This window comes from Callithrix jacchus, chromosome 8 (genome assembly GCF_049354715.1).
Source record: "Callithrix jacchus isolate 240 chromosome 8, calJac240_pri, whole genome shotgun sequence".
Lineage (NCBI taxonomy): Eukaryota > Metazoa > Chordata > Mammalia > Primates > Cebidae > Callithrix > Callithrix jacchus.
The window spans coordinates 106,257,704-106,277,836 of NC_133509.1; the positions used below are offsets into that span (position 1 = coordinate 106,257,704).

At 39.2% G+C, this 20,133-nt stretch overlaps 1 protein-coding gene across 43 annotated transcripts in view; it reads left to right on the forward strand.

The window, feature by feature from the left end:
* SIPA1L1 (signal induced proliferation associated 1 like 1) overlaps positions 1-20,133 on the forward strand; it is a 397,653-nt gene that overhangs the window by 22,205 nt on the left and 355,315 nt on the right. Inside the window, exon 1 of one of the 43 annotated variants that reach the window (XM_078335292.1) lies at positions 1-19,274. This exon is cut by the window's left edge and continues 20,437 nt beyond it. The exons of the other annotated variants lie outside the window; for them this stretch is intronic. The gene's annotated coding sequence lies outside the window, so the exon portion shown is untranslated. The remainder of the gene's footprint in view (positions 19,275-20,133) is intronic. 43 annotated transcript variants of the gene reach the window in all.

A 20,133-nucleotide genomic window follows, 5' to 3' on the forward strand; every position in this document is an offset into this window, starting at 1 on the left:
CTAGGCTGGTCTCAAACTCGTGGACTCGAGCGATCCACCTGCCTTTGCCTCCCCAAGTGCTGGGATTAGAGGTGTGAGCCACCGTACCCCAGCCTGTTTTCCTTTGGGTTTATGCCTAGTAATGGGATTGCTGGGTTGAATGGTGGCTGTGTTTTAAGCTCTTTGAGAAATCTCTGAACTGCTTTCCACAGTGGCTGAATATACATTGAGAATATACATTCCCACCAACAGTGTATAAGAGTCCCCTAGAAATACACAGATTTTTAAAGAGATGTTTACGGAACTGAAGTTAATTGAAAATACAGAAAATATAAGTTCAGTCTTTGCTTTTCCAAGTGTGCATCTAGGAAACATGTTCAGTTGATCAGACAAATGCAATTGCTAGTAAAGTTCCTGTAGTTAACTTAGGTTGTGATGGGAAAGGAGTACATTTTTTTATACCTTAACTTTTCTATTGAGTTTTGGACTTTGTATGTTTTTTGAATCGAGTATACCTTCTTTAAACCTTATGTACAGCTCGTTTCTCCAAACCAAATATTTGAGATTTCTCTTTCGTGTTAATAAATCCTCAAGATTTTCTGCTTTGGTTTATTAGATAAGGATTATTGGTGGTATAATAACTAGGTTGGGGTGGTTTTATCTTAATCTCTTGTTTGCTTTAGTATTTAGGATTATTAATTTCCTAAGAACAAAGATTAATTTTAAAAAGAATTGTTGAACTTTGGTGGCCAAACAAGGCCATGATGTGCCTTCTAAATGGCAGAGAGCCCTGAAGTGATTGAATGAATTCCACTCCTGGTGCACTCATTTATAGCAAGATGCGCAAGGACCTTAGCCTGTTTATCATCCTGTTCTTGGTTTACCATTGCAGCAGTAAATCACCTTGATTGGTGATTTACTTTGTCTTCACATTAAAGACTTTTCAAGTTGAACTGCTTAAGAGTGTTTGAAAGCTGCCTTTTAAATAATGTCATATAACTACAATAATCCAACAATATTGAGGACATGCCACCCTCAAACCTTGGGCCAACCACCATCAATCTATGAAGTCTGTTTCTAAATATTACCTAATATTCATCATTCACTCCACAAATACTTTTTGAGCTGTTTTGTGTCAGGCAGTGGCTGTGGATGAGCTATGTGTTTCATAGATAACACTGCAGTTCTGTTCTCAGCATGCCGCCAGCTAGTAGGGAATTCAGGAACAATAGAGAAAAATGTCTATCAGGAGATGAAGGAAATAATTTAAATGTACAATCTTTGATTTTTTTCCTCTTTGTATTATGGAAGCAGTACCACAAAGTACCATAAGACTTTGTAGAAAATTTGGAAAATACAGGAAAGTATGAAGAAGAAAAACATCATCCATCATTCTGCCACCCAAGAATCACCACTGTTACTACTTTCATGTTTCCTGTTTCCTGTCTTTGAAAAAACTGGTTTCTAAAAACAAGCAAAACAGACCTCTGTCCAGTAAAAGGTGAATTTTTTTTTTTTTTGAGACCGAGTCTTGCTCTGTCCCCAGACTAGAGTGCAGTGGCATGATCTTGGTTCACTGCAACCTCTGCCTCTCAGGTTCAAGTGACTCTCCTTCCTCAGCCTCCTGAGTAGCTGGGATTACAGGCAGTGCTACCATGCCCAGCTAATTTTTGTGTTTTTAGTAGAGACTGGGTTTCACCATGTTGGCCAGGATGTTCTTGATCTCTTGACCTTGTGATTTACCCACCTTGGCCTTCCAAAGTGCAGGGACTACAGGTGTGAGCCACTGCGCCCAGCCTAAGGTGAAATTTTATGAGGAAAAGGGGAAAAGGCCCCCAGAAGTGTTTCTGCTGTTGCGGGGACCATGATGTAGAAGCAGCGTCTTAGGGAAGGGATGTTTGGGAGTTCTCAGGAAGAAAGTATCGGGGAACAAAACCAAGAACAGTGTTTACCTTAGATTTCTTTGTGAATAATTTCCAAGTTAAAAGTGTATTCTGTTCTAAAACTTGATAAGGTGGTAGTTGGCATTCCAGTTGCTTTTCTCAGGCATTAATCTATACTAGATAAATAAATGGAGTCTTCCTTCTAGAACAGAATGTGTAAGATGATTTTTAGATTGCGGTGTCCACTGCGTGTCCATGGTTTAAGGTTGGGAAACTTCATAACAGGAGAAGCAAGAAAGGAAACATTTCTTAAAAAACGATCTCTTAGGTACTAGCACGTTTTTTGAATTGAGTGTTTCATTTAATTTTCATAGCAAACATTTGAAGGAAGCATTTTTCTCATTTTGGTAGTTTAGATTTAGGAAATGGATTTAATTGCTTGTTTAGGGTCATAGTTACATATTAAGTGGCAGGGACACATGCAGGCTTTGGAATCAGAGACCTGGGTTCTGCTGTAACACAGTGATCTCAGACAATTTCTCAACCTCTTTCTCAATTTTTAACAGGGAACGATGATGCTAACTCAAGGTTATTATAAAGATGAAATGAGACAATGTATGTAACAACCTTCCTATAGCTGGGATTTAGGACCAATAAATGAGAGCTCTAAAATGTCACTTGTAAGGCAGCAGGCCCAGTGCCTGGCATATAGTAAATGTCTAATAGATGTTGGACCCACTGCTTCCTACAAGCCCTCCCAACTTTTCAAGTTTTTAAAAATTTATATCTATCTGTCTATCTTATCTATCTAATCTATCTATCTATCTATCTATCTATCTATCTATCAATCAATCAATCATCTGGATAGACATCTATCTGTATCTCTATAGGTGTATATAAAGAGAGAGATGGGGTCTCATTCTTGCCGTGGCTCACTCTTCCATTCAGGCTGGAATGCCAGGCGTAATCTTGGCTCACTGCAACTTCTGCCTCCTGGGCTCAAGTGATCCTCCCACTTCAGCTTCCTGAGTAGCTGGGATCACAGGTGCATGCCACCATGCCCAGCTAATGTTTTGTATTTTTGGTAGAGATGGGGTTTTGCCATGTTACACAGGCTGGTCTCAGCAGACCAGAGCAAGGGATCTGCCTGCTTCAGTCTCCCAAAGTGTTGGGAGGTGGCATGAGCCACTGTGTCTGGGCTGCCAACTTTTCAGTTTTTCGAGTATCTTTCTCTTGGATTTTGAAGGAACTTAATGGAAGGATAAATTTCATTTGAATTATCATGGTGGATTCTTGGATTTTTAAAATAAGTGTCATCTGCACTGCACTGGAAAATTCCATCTTGTCAGTAATTTTCTTTGAAAGGTCATCCTGAACATTTTCCCCTGGGTGTCAGTGGAGAAGGCTAGGGGTAGGAAAGCTAAGAGCTCAGGTGGGAACAGGGGAGGAGGAGAGCAGGAGGAGTCAACTTGGGTATTTTCCTGGCCTAGTTTGCCACCTGCCAGCCTTAGTAAGGACTGTACTGTGGCCATGTATGGCTGGGATTGTAACTGAGCAGAGGTGAAGAGGGTACTCTGTGGGAGACAGGAACTATGTGGAAGATGTTGGGTTCTCTGTGCATAGTCATACTCTTTGATACACTTAGTCATCACTCAGTCGTTGACGCTTTCCTGTATGCACTGTACTGTGCCAGTCCTTGGGATTCAGAGGGTGTCCCTGCCTCTCTAGGATTAAACCAAGTTGATAGACAAGTAACAGAAAATTACAATTCAGTTTTATATCCTTAATGACTAACCATGGTGAGCATCTTTTTATGTGTCTGCTGCCATTTGTAGATCTTTGGAGGAATGTCTGTTCACATTCTTTGCCCATTTTAAAGTTAAAGTTTTTGTCTTTTGTTGAGTCGTAAGTATTCTTAATGTATTCTGGGTACAGATCGTTTATCAGATTTGCAAAATGGTTCTCTCACTCTGTAGGTTATCTTTCTACTCAGGAGGCCAGATGTTAAGTGGAATACAAAAGAGAAAAGGGCACATAGTAAGCATGAAAACGAAGTAGGCTGAACTGCTACAAATATTTTAGACAGATTATACCTAGGGTGACCTGTGGCTTGCGGGAAAAAAATTTGAAATTACCACAGTGATTAAAAAAAAATTTTTGGAAGTATAATCTACATCAAGTACACAAATTATAAAGGTGCCAGCTTGATAAATTATCAGAAAATACATACACACATGTAATCATCATGGCAGGGTCATGACAAAGAATATTACCAGGCTCCTAAAAGCCATCTTCTGAACGTTTGCAATCATTAGCCCTCTCACCCCAAAGATAACAGCTCTTTTGACTTCTGTCACCATTGATTGGTTTTTATATATTTTTGAAGTTTATAGAAATGGAGTCATACAGCATGTTTACTTTTGTGCTTGGTTTATTTTGCCTAACATGTAAAATTTATCCATCTATTTCTTGTAGTTCATTTTCATTAGTCAATAGTTTTCCATTGTATCAATATCCAACTCTTTATACTCTCTACCCTTGATGGACATTTGAGTTTCAGTTTTCAACTTCTGCTCCTTAGGCCCTTTCTTGCATGCGTGTTGAGGTGCACATGGGACATGCCTTCCCACTGGATGTATGTCTAGGAGTGGACTTGCTGTGTCATAAAATGTATTTATGTTCCGCTTTGTTAAGGTGTATGTAAATTAGTTTTTAATCTTTAAAACAAAATGAGAACTAAAAAGAGGCTAAACCTACTGTTTAATCTTAACAAAAGGGGTTTCAGAATAATTCACCTCTTTTTCTTACTATCTTTTATAGCAGGAAAGTATTTTTCAGACAGAGAAGAGTAGATTATGAAAGATGAGAGTAAAGCAAACAAGTTCTCGTCCCCTTAAATAAGAATCTCCAGGCTGAAATGCATTCTTCCCCAGGATACTGAAAACTCTACCATTAATTTGAGGAACTCCAGTTGGGAAACTTTGAGAACTGAGAAGGTGAGAAAATGTCTTCTGGGGCAAAAAGATGATTTTTTTTCTCACCCATCATAAGGGTTGTGGTCAACACTCCTAGTAGCACAGGGCACATTAGCAAGAAGAAAAGCATCACAATTTTATTTAGCAAAGTTTTACATGACATGAGAGCTTTTGGAAATAACCCAAAGGCCCAGGGAAAACTGTTACTATGCTTAGATTTGATGCAGAATCATGATGGTAGTAATGTGATTGCACAAAAATGGAATGATCTAGGTAATAAATTGAGAGGGGAACCCAGCAAGGCCTGTCCAGATTCTTCTCAGCCTCTCTGTGTTGAGTGTTACTTTTACTCTGGGTGTGGGGCAGAACCCTTCTGGAATAAGGGTCTTATGATCTATTTTCAGGTAAGATGGGTCAGAGAGTTTCTTTATGACAATGCTTCCCATAGAAGGCAGGGGAAGTGACCTTGTTTCTGGGGCCCCTCCAGCCTCCTTCAGTTTAGAATACTTTGGGGTAATGTATTTTGACCCGACAGTCCTGAAATATGAAGGTAAGTCAGTGTTTTATTTTTTTTCCCCTAAAGAAAAACAGATTTTTTTTTTTCTAAAGAAAGGAAAATAGAAAAATTTCTTGTGACTTTCTGGCAGAATTTTAGTGTAGGTTTAAACAGGTGATTTGATAGCATGAGAGAGAAAGGTAGTGGTTACCAGGAGTCAGGATATTTTCAATATTACAAAAAAGATTCACTGGGCTTCTAATTCCTGTGGGTTCCTAGTACTCCTGCTGCTGCTGCCAGGGGAACAAAGGTCAATGTCAAGTTCTAAATTTGGGAGGTCAACTTGTAGCTGGTATCCTTAATGCATTTCCTTGCACATATTTTTTGATGGCCCAAGAGTGGGGGAACAGACACATTAGTAAGTAAGCCCCAAATATAGGCAGAGTGCCTAGGAAGCTGGTTAAGGAGTGCTCTTGTGACACAGGGGAGCATGTAGAGAATAGGACATCTTTTGAAGAGATGATACTGCTTCTAAAATCTGAAGAGACAAAGGGAACATAGAGTCGGGTGGGGAGGGCAGGCAGGTGCTAAGGCTTGGTTATAAGAGCTTTTCTGCTAGATGGAGTAAAGTGATTATGCAAAAGCTTTTAATAAGTGGGAGGTCTCAAACTCCTGACCTCATAATCTACCCACCTTGGCCTCTCAAAGTGCTGGGATTACAGGCGTGAGCCACCACCACCAGTCAATATGGTGAAACCCCCTCGCTACTAAAAATAAAAAAAAAAAAAAAAAAATTAGCTGGACATGGTGGCTTGTAATCCCAGATACTCGGGAGGCAGAGGCAGGAGAATTGCTTGAATCCAGGAGGCGGAAGTTGCAGTGAGCCAAGATTGCACCACTGCACTCCAGCTTGGGCGGCAGAGCAAGACTCCATGTCGAGAAAAAAGAAGTGGGAGGTATTGCTTTGCCTGTTATGTTACAGACTTGGGGCTTTTATAGACGTAGGGGACCCCTGGAAAGATTTTAAATATCCAGGGAGCAGAACGATCAGATTTACATTGAAAAAGTTTGCTAATTTTATAGAAAATAGTACGTACTGATTTGAGCCCAGGGAAGTAGGAAACTCTTACAAGAGTGAAGTTAGGAGTTGCAGTGGTCCTGAACAGATTCCGGAGGGACTTTAAAGAGACTAAAATAAGTCATTCTGTGCTAATCTTGTTTTCTTTCAAAAATAGATTCTGAAAAGTTTAAATAGGTTATTAGTTAAGGGAATGCTGTGTTTTGATTTCAACAGAATATTAAGTTTTAACAAAATGCTATTCTTTTGAATAAGTTGAGAAAATGTGCGATGGGTATTATGTGGATTTGTAGCTTGTTGAGCAGAGCGGTAGATTTGATGGATCTGCATGAGCTGGGAGATAAGCATTTCATCCTGTGCTTTTGCACTCCGTATTTGATTTCTGTGGGTTACAGCTCTGATTTTTGAAATGGTTTTATTATTGACAAAATTACCTGTGAAGTAAAATTAGAAAGGTAAGGTAGTAGTTGACAAACTACTTTCAAAGTTTAAAATATGCCTTTATAAAATTTCAGTAACGTGAAATTGGTTGTAGGGGTTGTGGGGCAGAAATACTACTATTTAGGTTGAAAGCACAGTATAATTACATAAACAGATAAATAGTATATCTGTGATACCAGAATTTTTTGGGAGAGGTGATTAAGAAAAAATGCCTAAAAAGTCTCTTTAGGGGAGCAGTGATGGCAAATGTTGAGAACCACAGCTTTAACAGAAAGCTGTGGAAATGGCTAGCTAAAACTTAAAATAGGAGTAGATGGAGATAGCTGAAAATTTCTTCATTTAGCACTCGAGACTAAAGGTACCATGATGGGTTGAGAATATTTCTTGATTTATGTTTATATGAAGGATAAAATGGAATTAAGTCCCTTTGTTACTTTTATTTGCTTCTAAACTCAGTATGAGTTAATAGGGTAGATATGACTGAGAGAAAGGTTAATGCAGCCTCAGCTTTCATTTATAAAGATAAGTGTGAATAGAATTCAGAATGTTTTATTTTACCATAAACTGATTGAAACCTGATCTGGAGCTTAGAAGATGAGAACTCTAAAAACCGTGTTGAGAAGCATTATTCAAACAGAACAACAGCCAACTTACTGTTTAAGTATAACAAGACAACTATAATAACTTATGGCTTGAATCCAGAAACATAATTAAACATAATTAAATTGGGCAATGCTGTGCAGTTCATAAATTAAGAAATTAATTTAATTAATTAATAATAGATTATATTGAGTACTTACTATCTTCCAGGTGTTATCCTAGCTACTGGGGACTCAGTACTCAGCCAGCTGGACAAAATATGTGTGTTTATGGAACTCACAGGTTAGTGGATGGAGCCAGACAGTGAACAGGATAAGTTTGTAAAATATATCTAGGATGTAAGATAGTGTGCTAGGTATTAAGCATGAAAGAAGAAAAATAAGTAGGGAAGGCATGTGAGAAATAATGGGACTGGTGGAAATATTAGATAGTATGGCCAGAGAAGGCCTCATTGAGAAGGTTAATTTTTCTTTTTTAAAACAAACTTTATATTATATAACAAACATACAGAAAAGTACAGAAAGCACAAGTGTGCCATGGAATGAATTTTCTTTCTTTTTCATTTTGAGACAAAAGTCTCACTCTTGTTACCCAGGTTGGAGTGCAGTGTTGTGATCATGGCTCACTGCAGCCTCCCTGGGCTCAGATGATCCTCCCACCTCAGCCTCCTGAGTAGCTGGGAGGGTTGAATGTCTACCAAATGAATACACTTGTGTAATCAGCACTCAAATTAAGAAACAATTTTAACTGCCCCTTAGGAGGCCTGGTTGCCTTTCCTCCCAGTTGAAGCCTTGCCTCCTTAGAAGTCACACTATCATAGGTTAGTGTTCTGGTTTGTGAGCTTTAATGTCATCATGCTTAACATATTCTTTTGTTTCTGGCTTCTGTTACTCAACATTTATTTGGTGAGATCCATCTATGTGGTCTTACAAGTATTTGTAGGTGATTCATTTTTGTTGCTGTAGAGTACTAAATTGTATCATGATACGAGAGTACTATCTTCTGTCTCTAGCCAATGAGTAGTCCTGCAGCAAACATGCTTGTATATTTCTTTTCAGTGATGTCATCTATAGGGGATATAATTAGAAGTGGAATTGCCAGATTGCAGGATATGTGTATATTCCCTTTGGTGGATACTGAGAAACAGTTTTCCAAAGTGATTGTATCGATTTGTATACCTATTAGTGGCATGTGAGAGCTCAACAGACATGTCAAGATTTGGCATTTCCTGCCATTTAGCTTTAGCTGTTTCGGTAGTTGTGTAGAGATGTTCCATTGTGGAAGACTAATGCATTTGAGAACCTTTTCATACATATTGGCCATATGATACCGCTTTTTGGCGTGATAGAAATGTTCTGTATTTTCATTATGGTTGTGGTTAAATGACCATATACATTTGTGGAAACCCACAGAAAAACTGTACACTAAGAAGAGTGAATTTCACTATGCAGATTATGTTAATAAATAAAATGACTAAATACCATGTTCCTTATTGATTTATAGGAGTTTAAAAAATATATTCTGGATGAGTTCTCCATTGTATATGCGTATTGCACGTATGTTCTTCCACTTGCTGGCTTACCTTTTCAGCTCTCTTAATGGTGTCCTGCTTTAAGAAATTTTAGTTTATCTCAGGGTCACAAAGATAAGGATGAATTTCAGGTAACCGCCTGAAGAGGTAAGGTCACTAATCATGCAAATGTCTGACCTGGGGGAGACATTTCAGACCAAAGAGGCAGCAGGTGTGAAGAACACAAGGCCAAGTCCCTAGAAGGGCGTGACCAGGAAACGGAGGAGCAGAGATGAGCAGAGAGAGGCATTGAGACAGCAGGTGGGTCTTACTAAAGACTTTCCTCTCACTGAGATGGGACTCCTGAAGGGTTTTAAGCCGAGCAGTCACATGGTCCTACCTAGGTTTTCAGAGTTGCTGTGCTGCGATGTTGAGAGTAGCCTGCTGGGGATGGGGTTGAAGCTGGGGGTCAGTTAAGAGGCAGTTGTGGTCTGAGGTAGTAGTGATGGTGACTTCGACCTGGTGGTGGCAGTACATGGGATAGTTGACTGTTTGATAGGTTTTGAGTGTGAAGCTGAGGGATATGCTCATGGTCTGGAAGTGGGATATGGAAGAAAGAGAGAAGAATAGCACTAGGTCTTATTTTAGTGTTTATTTTATTTTTCGCCTGAGCAACTGGAAAGGGAAATTGGGAAGTTGGAGATAGGGAAAAGGTGCAGAAGATCTGGAGTAGTGCTAGCCATCTGCTTGTATTTTACAGATGTAATCTTATATATATATTTTTTAGCATCTTGTAAAGAAAGACCATTTGAATACCAAAAGAATAGGAAAGACACAATTTCAGAATAAAGATCAAGCATTTAAATTGGATAAATTTAGCCTTATGAAATACTCAGTTTTTTTTTTTTTTTCCCATTTCTCTGAGGACCTACAAATGCAGATATTGTTTTGCAAACCAGCTTTGGGAATCATGTATGTATCCTTAGATCTTGACACTATTAACAAATGAGCATCATACCCTTACTTTTGCAATAAGATTGATTGAGATTAGAGTCTAAACATGAGAGGGTAACAAAAAATTAAAGTAGGCCATGTGTCATTTCTGGCCTAGAGATACTTCATTTCTTTTTTTTCTTTTTTGAGAAGGAGTCTTGCTCTGTCGCCCAGGCTGGAGTGCAGTGGCTCTATCTTGGCTCACTGCAGCCTCCACCTCCCAGATTCAAGTGATTCTCTCGCCTCAGCCTCCTGAGTAGCTGGGATTACAGGCGCCTGCTACCACGCCTGGCTACTTTTTGTATTTTTGTAGAGACAGAGTTTCACCATGTTGGCCAGGCAGGTCTTGAACTAACCTCAGGTCATCTGCCCGCATCGGCTTCCCAAAGTGCTTGGGATTACAGGCGTGAGCCACAGTGCCTGGCCTGATACTTCATTTTTTTAAAAAAAAAAAGAAAAAAGAGTGTGTGTGCCCGGTGCAACCAGAGGACACATATGGTACACATGTAGTCATAGTAAAGCTTGAGAGTCCTCTTAGTAACTTCTTTGCAGACATTCTCTATGAAATTTTAAACTTTTGTTTTGAAGCAGCCAAGCTCTAAGTTTTCTTAAGCAAATTGATTTGCTTTGTTCTTAGGGAAATACACCTTGTGTTTTAACTTTTGCATATTCCCATTCTCCCCGCCATCAATGCTAAAGCTAAGTGCACTATAAATTGTTTGATAAAAGCCTTTCAGGGAACAGGAGGCAAGGTGAGGTTCTGCAGTGACAAAGGCAGAGCTTGCTGAGTGCCTGGAGACTCAGGGCCCGTGGGGCACTAAAATTAGTGAGACTTGTCTTGAATCGCTCTGCCCTCACGATGCATACTTGTGCTTTGGCAGAGCATTGAGATGCACTGAGTGATTGATTATCAGTGTCATTAATGGCCTTCAGAGTGTGTAAGTGATCTTTATAAAGTTTTGCCTTTGAGTATTGCCTGAAAAATACCTAGTGTAGTTTGATAGTAGAATAATATGATTAGTCAAAGACATCAAACGTCCTTTGTAAGATTCTGTTGCCACTTTAAGGACCAGTATTATTAGTGGCTGATTACTTTTTCCATCTTTGCCAAGTAATTTTATAGGACTTAATCTTTATACCAAGAAGAGAATTTTAACATGCATAATCACTTCTCAGTGCTTCCAGTCTGTTTTTAGTATTAGGTAGTAGTGTCATATTTTAGCTACCTGGTGTGTCTATAGTTTTAACATGATTGTCTTACCCTGAGGGATGCAGAAAATCAGTGAAAAGTTCACTGCTTCTTTGTGAGTTAAGTTATGCCTTGGCATGAAGTACCGATCATTTTGGCATTCAAATACAGCATTAGATCACTTTGCCTGCAGTTGTGGAATGTTCTGAAAGTGCTACCTAACACTGCAGAATTCTCCATAAACTTGAGCTGATGTAGAAAGTGATGTTTATTGTATCCTCTTCTCAAATATCTTGCCAGGTTACTGTCATCAGACTCTTTATTGATAGAAAATGAGGTAGGCAAAAACCATTTACTTCTCCTTGCATGGCAGAGGGGATGAAATTTATGAGAAACTACATATAAGGGAAGGTTTGAAGCGTTGATTGTGACTGTAAGTCCTGGCTTGAAATAAAAAACTCCTGGCTTATATGGTGGAATGTTCTGTATGTTGTTTTCTTTTCAGTCTCAGCTCTTCTATATGGAAATAATGAAATGAATATTTGCTATGCGTGGTGGTTAGGGTTTTTGTTACAGATACTAAGATTTATTCTAGTAGTATTAGCAGCAAGTGATTTACTAAGGGCGATAGTTTAGCAGATTGGGAAGGCTGATAAAAGAGACTGTACGCTGAGTTTCTGGGAATGGTTGCCAGTTCTGCACTGTGGAACAGGCCTGCTGAGGAGCTGCTGCTCCTGATACAGTCAGAGTGCTGCAAACCAGGAAGCCAAGCAAGACTCTTCCCCCCTTCTTCCACTTTCCCTACGTAACTGTTCCGAAGGAGTCCCATGTGGCATGGCTGGTTGGTGGAATTTAATTCACGTGTCTGCCTGTATACCCCTAATTTGCTTATTTGCTTTCTTTTTTAAAATTCTGTATTGGGAAGGTGAGATTTACACAGCAAATAAGTAGTCAAAAAGTAACAAAGATGATTTCGGGGCTCCCTGAATAACATACTCATAATTATAAGTAGTATAATAGTAATTAATAATATAAGATTTTAAGTGAAACATTTTAAGGAAACCTACTATTTAAAAACACACTTTTTGGGCTAGGCACCGTGGCTTATACCTGTGATCCAGCACTTTAGGAGGCCGTCGCAGGATTACTTAAAGCCAGGAGCTCAACACAAGCCTGGGCAGCATAGCAAGACCTTGTCTCTACAAAAAAAAAAAAAAAAAAAAAGAAAAGAAAAGAAATTAGCACACCTGTTGTCCTAGCTACTAGGGAGGCTGAGGCAGGAGGATCACTTGAGCCCAGGAGTTCAAGGGTGCAGTGAGTTATGATGCTGCCACTTCACTCCAGCCTGGGTAATAGAGTGAAACCATGTCCCTACAAAATATAACAACAACAACAAAATAATATTCCGTTGTGGGGATATACATAAAGAATATTTAAAATTTCCACAGTTTTATGGTTGTGTTACTTTAAAATTCTATTTACCATAGCAGGAGTATGTTGATAGGAAAGCCAAAGACGAGAACTTTGAGGTTTTTTTTAATCCTTGGTAAATACCACTGCAAGTCAAGACCCATTCTTGTGAATTTGTTCTAATCAGAGAGAGAGAGAGAGTTGAGACTTTATGAATCAGTCAGTATAAATTCATTAGTTATTTGAAGAATGTTAAGAATGAAATTGAGTCTGATGGTAGGTTAGCAGAATTATAAAGCATGAAATTATTATATCTACAAAAAATTTATCATTCTTTAGAGACAGGGTCTTGCTGTGATCACCTAGGGGGAAGTGCAGTGGTGGGATCATAGCTCACTGCAGCTTCAAACTCCTGTGTGCAAGTTTTGGTGATCTTCCCGCCTCAGCCTCCTGAGTAGCTGGGACAATATGTCACTATGCCTAGCTAATATTATAATTTTTAATATGTGGCTATTTATATGAAGTTTTTTTTTCCTTTTTTTTTTTTTTTTGTGTGTGTGTGTGTGTGTGTGAAATAGACTTAGACCTAAAAGGGACTCAGAAATGACATGGTCCAATACCCTGATTTTATAGTTGAGGCAAGGGCCAAAGCCCAGGGTGAGAAGCGATTTGCTCAAGACTATATAGCTGGTTGGTGATAAGGGTGCCAGATTTCATAGCCCATTCATTTCCCACTGAATTCTCTAGGAAAACACAGGTTTTTCCACACTGGTAAAGGCTCCTGGATTCGCCATACTGAGATTTGAGCCCTGATGTACTAGTCAGTATATCTTAGTGAAGTTGTTGATTGGATAACACTGGTGCTCTTTTTTTTTTTTTTTTTTTTTTCCAGACAGGGGTCTCATTCTGTCACCCAGGCTGGAGTGCAGTGGCATGATCTCTGCTCACTGCAACCTCTGCTTTCTAGGCTCAAGCAATTCTTTAGCCTCAGCCTCCCAAGTAGTTGGGACTATAGGCATGAGCCACCAACACCTGGCTAATTTTTTTTTTTGAGACACAGTTTTACTCTGTCACCCAGGCTGGAGTGCAGTGGTGTGATCTTGGCTCACTGCAGCCTCTGCCTCCTGGGCTCAAGCAATTCTCGTGCCTCAGCCTCTTTCAAGTAGCTGGGATTACAGGAGCACACCATCATTCCCAGCTAATTTTTTTTGTATTATTAGTAGAGATGAGATTTTGCTATGTTGGCCAGGTTGGTCTCAAACTCCTGACCTTTAGTGAGTGGCCCACCTTGGCCTCCCAAAGTATTGGGGCATGAGACACTGCACCTGACTTCTATTTTTTGTATTTTTGTAGAGATGGATTTTGCCATGTTGCCCAGGCTGGTCTTGAACTCATGAACTCAAAGCAATCTGCCTCCCTTGACCTCCCAAAGTGCTGGGATTACAGGCATGAGCCACTTGCCCTGCAAACACTGGTGCTCTTTTATGTTTCAAATGAACAGTGGGACATTTATTTTTGAATTTTGAGGAAAATGAATCACAGAAGTAAAAATTTTGTTCAAAACAACACTTGGGGTAAAAACACACTAAGCATACCTAATTGAAGTTGTAAGTTTCACTTGGTAAAATAAGCTGCAAAAATGAAGGGGGTTTACACACAGCTCTCTTCTATTTTAGTCTTCTGGGTTGTTTATAAATTTGCTCATATATAACTTTTGCTAAAGCACTTGCCATTACATGTATAGTCAGTACGAGTTAAGAATTACTAGGAAACTTCAGTCTGGCTCACTTCGTCTTCTCCTTCATGTCTTTGCTTAGACTCTGCATTTTCGGTGAGTCTTACCCTGACCCCACCCTGTTTAAGATTGCAGCCCACCTGCCCTCCATTTATTCCTGAATCCCTTTTTCCTACCAGCCTGGCCTTTTTCTTTATAAAAGCACTGTATTAGTCAATTCTCACACTGGTATAAATAAATACCTGAGACTGGGTAATTTGTAAAGAAAGAGATTTATTTGTCTCACAGTTCCACTGTACAGGAAGCATGACTGCTTCTGGGGAGGCCTCAGGAAACTTTTAGTCGTGGCAGAATGTGAAGGGGAAGGAGGCATATCTTACATGGCTGGAGTAGGAGGAAGAGAGAGAGAGAGAGTGGGAAGGGGCTCCTCCCCAGATCTTGTGAAACTCTAGAACAGCGCCAAAGGGATGGTGCTCAATCATGTATGAGGGATCCACTCCCATGATCTAGTTACATTCCACTAGGCCCCACCTCTAACACTGGATATTAAAATTGAACTTGAGATTTGGGTGGGGACACAAATCCAAACCATATCAAGCACATATCCCTTCTGACCTCATGGTATGGTTTGGCTGTGTGCCCACCCAAATCTCATCTTGAATTGTAGCTCCCGTATTCCCCATGTATTGTGGGAGGGACCCAGTGTGAGGTAATTGAATCATGGGGGCGGGTTTTCCCATGCTGTTGTTGTGATAGTGAATAAGTCTCACGAGATCTGATGGTTTGTAAAGGGCAGTTCCTCTGCACATGCTCTCTTGCCTGCCTCCATGTAAGATGTCACTTTGCTCCTCCTTCGTCTTTAGCCATAATTGTGAGGCCTTCCTAACCATGTGGAACTGTGAATCCATTAAAAGTATTTTTCTTTATAAATTACCCAGTATCAGGCGGGCGGGGTGACTGTAATCCCAGCCCTTTGGGAGGCTGAGATGGGTGATCATGAGGTCAAGAGATTGAGATCCTTCTGGCCAACATGGTGAAATCCCGTCTCTACTAAAAATACAAAAATTAGCCAGGCGTGGTGGCACGCACTTGTAGTCTCAGCTACTCAGGAGGCTGAGGCAGGAGAATTGCTTGAACCCGGGAGGCGGAGGTTGTAGTGAGCTGAGATCACATCACTGCACTCCAGCCTTGTGACAGAGTGAGACTCCATCTCAAAAAAAAAAAAAAAAAAAAATTACCCAGTCTTGGGTATGTCTTTATTAGAAGCACGAGAACAGACTAATACACCATATATATACATCTCCATATAATTTGTCTATTATGGTTTCTGTTTATGGTGTGTCATCTTCTCTAGTAGAGCGCATGAAGGCAGGGACTTTCGTCTGTTTATGTATCCCCAGGATGAACAATAAAAAGTGCCTGCCACATAGTGGATAATAAATATGTGTTGAATGAATGAACTTGGCAAAAGCAGCTACTTTTTGGGATTCCTACTGGTAAAATGGCAGATTCTCAGTCCTAGTGGTTGTTTTATTGACTTAACTGAGATGGCATAATCATCAGTTTGTATGTAAAGAAAGTAAGTGCATGAGTTGTGTTGTATATGATTTTCTAGAACCTCCTTACTTGTTTGGCAATAAATAGGGAACTCGATTCAGATGAAGAGTCATGAGATTATGCAGATATTATCGATGGAACTGTTTTTTTTTTTTTTTTTTTTTGAGACAGAGTCTTGCTCTGTAGCCCAAGCTGGAGTGCAGTGGGGCGATCTCAGCTCACTGCATCCTCCGCCTTGTGGGTCCCAGTTCAAGCAATTCTCCTGCCTCAGCCTTCCGAGTAGCTGGGATTACAGGCACACACCACCATGCCCAGCTAATTTTTGTGTTTTCAGTAGAGACGGGGTTTCACCATGTTGGCCAGGGCTGGTCTTGAACTCCTAACCTTGCGATGCGCCCACTAAGCCTCACAAAGTGCTGGGATTATAGGCAGGAGCCACCGCATCCAGCCAGAACCAGTCTTTAGACATTAAAATCTAGAGTACTAAATGATAAAAATGTATACAGAGATTCTCAGACACAGACTTGGACATGTAGCTGGTTTGTAACATAAGTGATTTAAAATGTTTCCATTGTCAATATTGTGGCTGAAAAAGTTGAGTTTCAGAACATCAGGGTACTGAGGTGATAGAGGATGGATGAGGAAGGAAGTGAAGTCATCAAGATCTCCCATCTTGGGAGGTTTGGATGGTGCTTCAGCAGGGTCATCTAGATGTGAGAGTACATTTCTACTAATCTAAACCTTTTAAGAAATGCCAAAACATGAGACAAAGCAATCTAGTTAAGGAAGATAAAGTTTAAAATCTTCTAAAGTTTTCAATAGCTAAGCTGATGATAGTCTTCTGTTGTGTTCTAGGGTGTAGGGTAGTTTATAAACCGTCATTTTTATTATCTAAAGATACATTTGACTTTTAGAATTGAATGACAATAAAGATGATAGATAATGTCTTAGGAAGATGTTAAGAAACCTAGAAAATACCATAGAAACCAGATATGTGAACTTTATGAGCCTAAGTCCAAAGCTTAAATAATCCCACTCAGTGTTCTATCACACAGCTAGTTAATGGCAGAATTGCAGTGAATTTTGTTACAAATTTTCATTGAAGTATCAATAGGATAGGAATGTACAAGCCTTTCTTTGGAGATAACCAGGGAGCATTTATGAATTTCAGATCTGCATTTTACCTTAAAAATTTCAAAAGTCATGTAGTTATTTCATCCTGTGCAAAGTATTTATGTCTTTCTGTTTTTATGTGTGTAAGCATGTGCATTATTATAGTCTTGCAAAAATGTGCTTAGTTGAGGAATTGTCTTTTGGAAGTTGAGAAAATGCACAGAATGAGAGATCACTGTAGGTTGTCTTAGAAGAAGTGCTAACAAATCAGTTTTAAAGAAACTAAAATGAAGAAATATATCTACTTGATCTTTTCTAAAATTAAATTAGAGGAAATTAATGAGAATGCAGTGAAAATAACTTAGAAAATATTTTAAATCTTAATTTGAGAAGAAAGAATTGTTGTTTATGCCACTTCAGCATTCTTGGTAAGGGCAGTAAGACATCAGATTTTGTATCTTTTTGCTAGATGTACTGGTTTTGACAGCAGTTTTTGAAAAAGATGATTTGTATACATAGTTTGTATATGCTTTTTTCCTGAGGATAAAGTTATACTGGTATGGAGAAAGACAACAAACCTCACTGTACCCTTCCCCCTTCACCAGGAATATAATAAAGCTTTTTACTTCTTAATCTTTTATGTAAATTGTGCTTTTGCAGCATGTGGTTAAATGAGATATTTATCATGCAACTGAGTTGTGACTCGATTTCATTATGCTCCAAAATGTAGTTTTCACAATTGATTAGAAAGCAGGTGTACCATTAGGAGCCTTGGGCTGGCAGTCAGGAGGTTTTGACTTAGTTTTATTGGTAAAATTAGGGCATTACAGTGGTAAAGGGATATTGGGGTCTCTTGGCTCTACAAGCTTATGGTTTGTATTTGTTCATGATATGCTTGGTGCTTCCTCACAGATACTTTCCAAAACTCACATGTACAAATAGTATGTGTGTATTTCACATTTAAATGGCTCCACATGTAACAACGGTTCCCTTGAGATGGCTATCTGAGGACCAGGGCCCTTCACTGTAGCCTGGTCAATGGGTTTTCCTGTGATTACCAGAGAAGTCATCATGTAAGAACTAGCTGTGCAGTCACCGGTGGCCTGTGAAGGGCCTTTTTCTACTATGCATGGTGAACTGTATGGGCCTTTTAGCATTTTTTGAGAAAAAAGCCTCCTGAGATATGAGGATTTTTAAGTGGGCCTGGAATCTTTAGGAATGGACATTTGCTACCCCTGAGCAGTTTGCCCAGTGGGGTCCTTAAATCACCATTGGAAGCCACTGCCTGAATTTATATTGTCTTGCATTAGAAGGTTTTCCAGTGCTTTAAGGATTTAAGATTTAGTTGGGCAGTAGTGTATGCACAATTGTTTTACTGTGCTAGTATCACGTACTAGTAGTCTTTTCTCACTGAAAGCATACTGTTGTGTGTGATATTTTCAGTTAAATATTTCACACTAGCTAGTTTGAAGCTTGAGGCGGATATGCAGACATACCCTACAGAAATACTGGATTCATACTCCATTCTGGCAGAGTAACATATTTTGAAGTTCAAATGTGGTCTCTGTTGGCAGCCCGTCTTGGCAAATGGTGGGTGCCATGTGGGTGGGGAAGAGATCCGCTGTGGTCAAGGTAATGGGCTGGAGCTCGCATGTGTGTGGTCACTGGAGCTTTGTATTTGAGAGATGAGTTTGCTGATTTTTTAGAAATCAGCTCCACAGTCAGAGATAGTTTTAATGTCCTTGAATTATTTTGCAATTTAGCTGCTACTATTTTTCACGTCTTTTGGATTTGAAGTTTTAAAAAGCTGGGCAGTTTGATCAAGTATGGTTTAGATAGAATAAGCCAAAGGTTCCCTGTGAAAGACTTACTTTGAGGCTAGAGAAAGCCTTTATTCCTCTCTCATTCTACTAAGGTATGGCAGTGTTAAAGCAGATGGAAAGCTGGGGTTTGAGCTGAAGTTGTGTGAAAGCTTCACTAGCCAATTGGCTGACTCTAATGGTAAGACAGGAAGAACCACCCACGTTTTCCATTTTGGATTCGAGTCACAGAAAACAGGTTTCCTGCAGAAAACGTTTGGCTTTAACAAATTTACAAAAATTTCATCTTTGATCAAATTGATATTTTTATCTGCATTGTACATGGATCTCAAATTAATTATTTCCTCTTTTCATTCTTTGCATGCATTTCAAATTAATTATTTCCCCCTTTTCAGTCTTTAGGTGAAATTTTCAATTTGAATCTTCTGGAGTATTGACTGTAGTCTAATTTCCAAGATTTTTATGAAATGTAGAATCAAAGGACTATACTTTCAGGTAAAGATCTAGTTTCACTTTATCTTAATAATTCACAGTTACTTTCGCAGGAGTCTGGAGTTTCTCAGACTTCTGTAGTAGAAATATAGGTGAATTCTTTGAAAGGTGGCAAATTGAATTCTTCATACAGATTCCCATCTGCTTGGTATTAGCTGAGGTGTCAGTGGGCTTGGTTACTTAAAACAATTAGAGAAGCAATATATAATGGCAAATAACTCTCTCTCTCTCATTTAAAGTGGCGTATAAAACTGTATTTAAGTTTTTTTTGCGAAAGGGATCATCCTTTCTTCTAATACCTTCTAATAATCACCTCCATCCCATGATTGATTGATCCATCTGTCATTAATCAGTCTGTTTTCTATTTGCTTAAAGCTAAAGACATGGATGGTTTTAAGAATAACTTCTCTACCTCTGTGGCATACCAAAGTACTATAATAGTTCTGGGTATGAGAAGATTGTAGAAAAAGATCTGTACTTGGAATAATTTGGAATTTACAGAGCTTGTATTTAGAAATGAGTTTTCCCCAAGAAGAAAGGGAACTGTGCCAAACAAAGACAGAAACAACTTATTCACCCTCCCCTCCATCCAGAAAACCACAATGCATAGAAAAAATTGTGCTGAGTTGAAATTGTCATAGTGTTTCTGGGTACAAGTGAAAACGTATTTCAGAGAAGTAACACATTGGGTTTTTAAAGAACGACCTAATTTGCCTAATAGATCATGAGGTACTGAGTCACTTGTAAATTAGTTTTTGAGCCTCTTTAGGATGGATAGTTTTCAAGCTTAAAATGGGTGAAGGTCAATTTTAAATTATCATCATGTGACGAGGGACATTGGCAACTGAGTAAATAATCCACA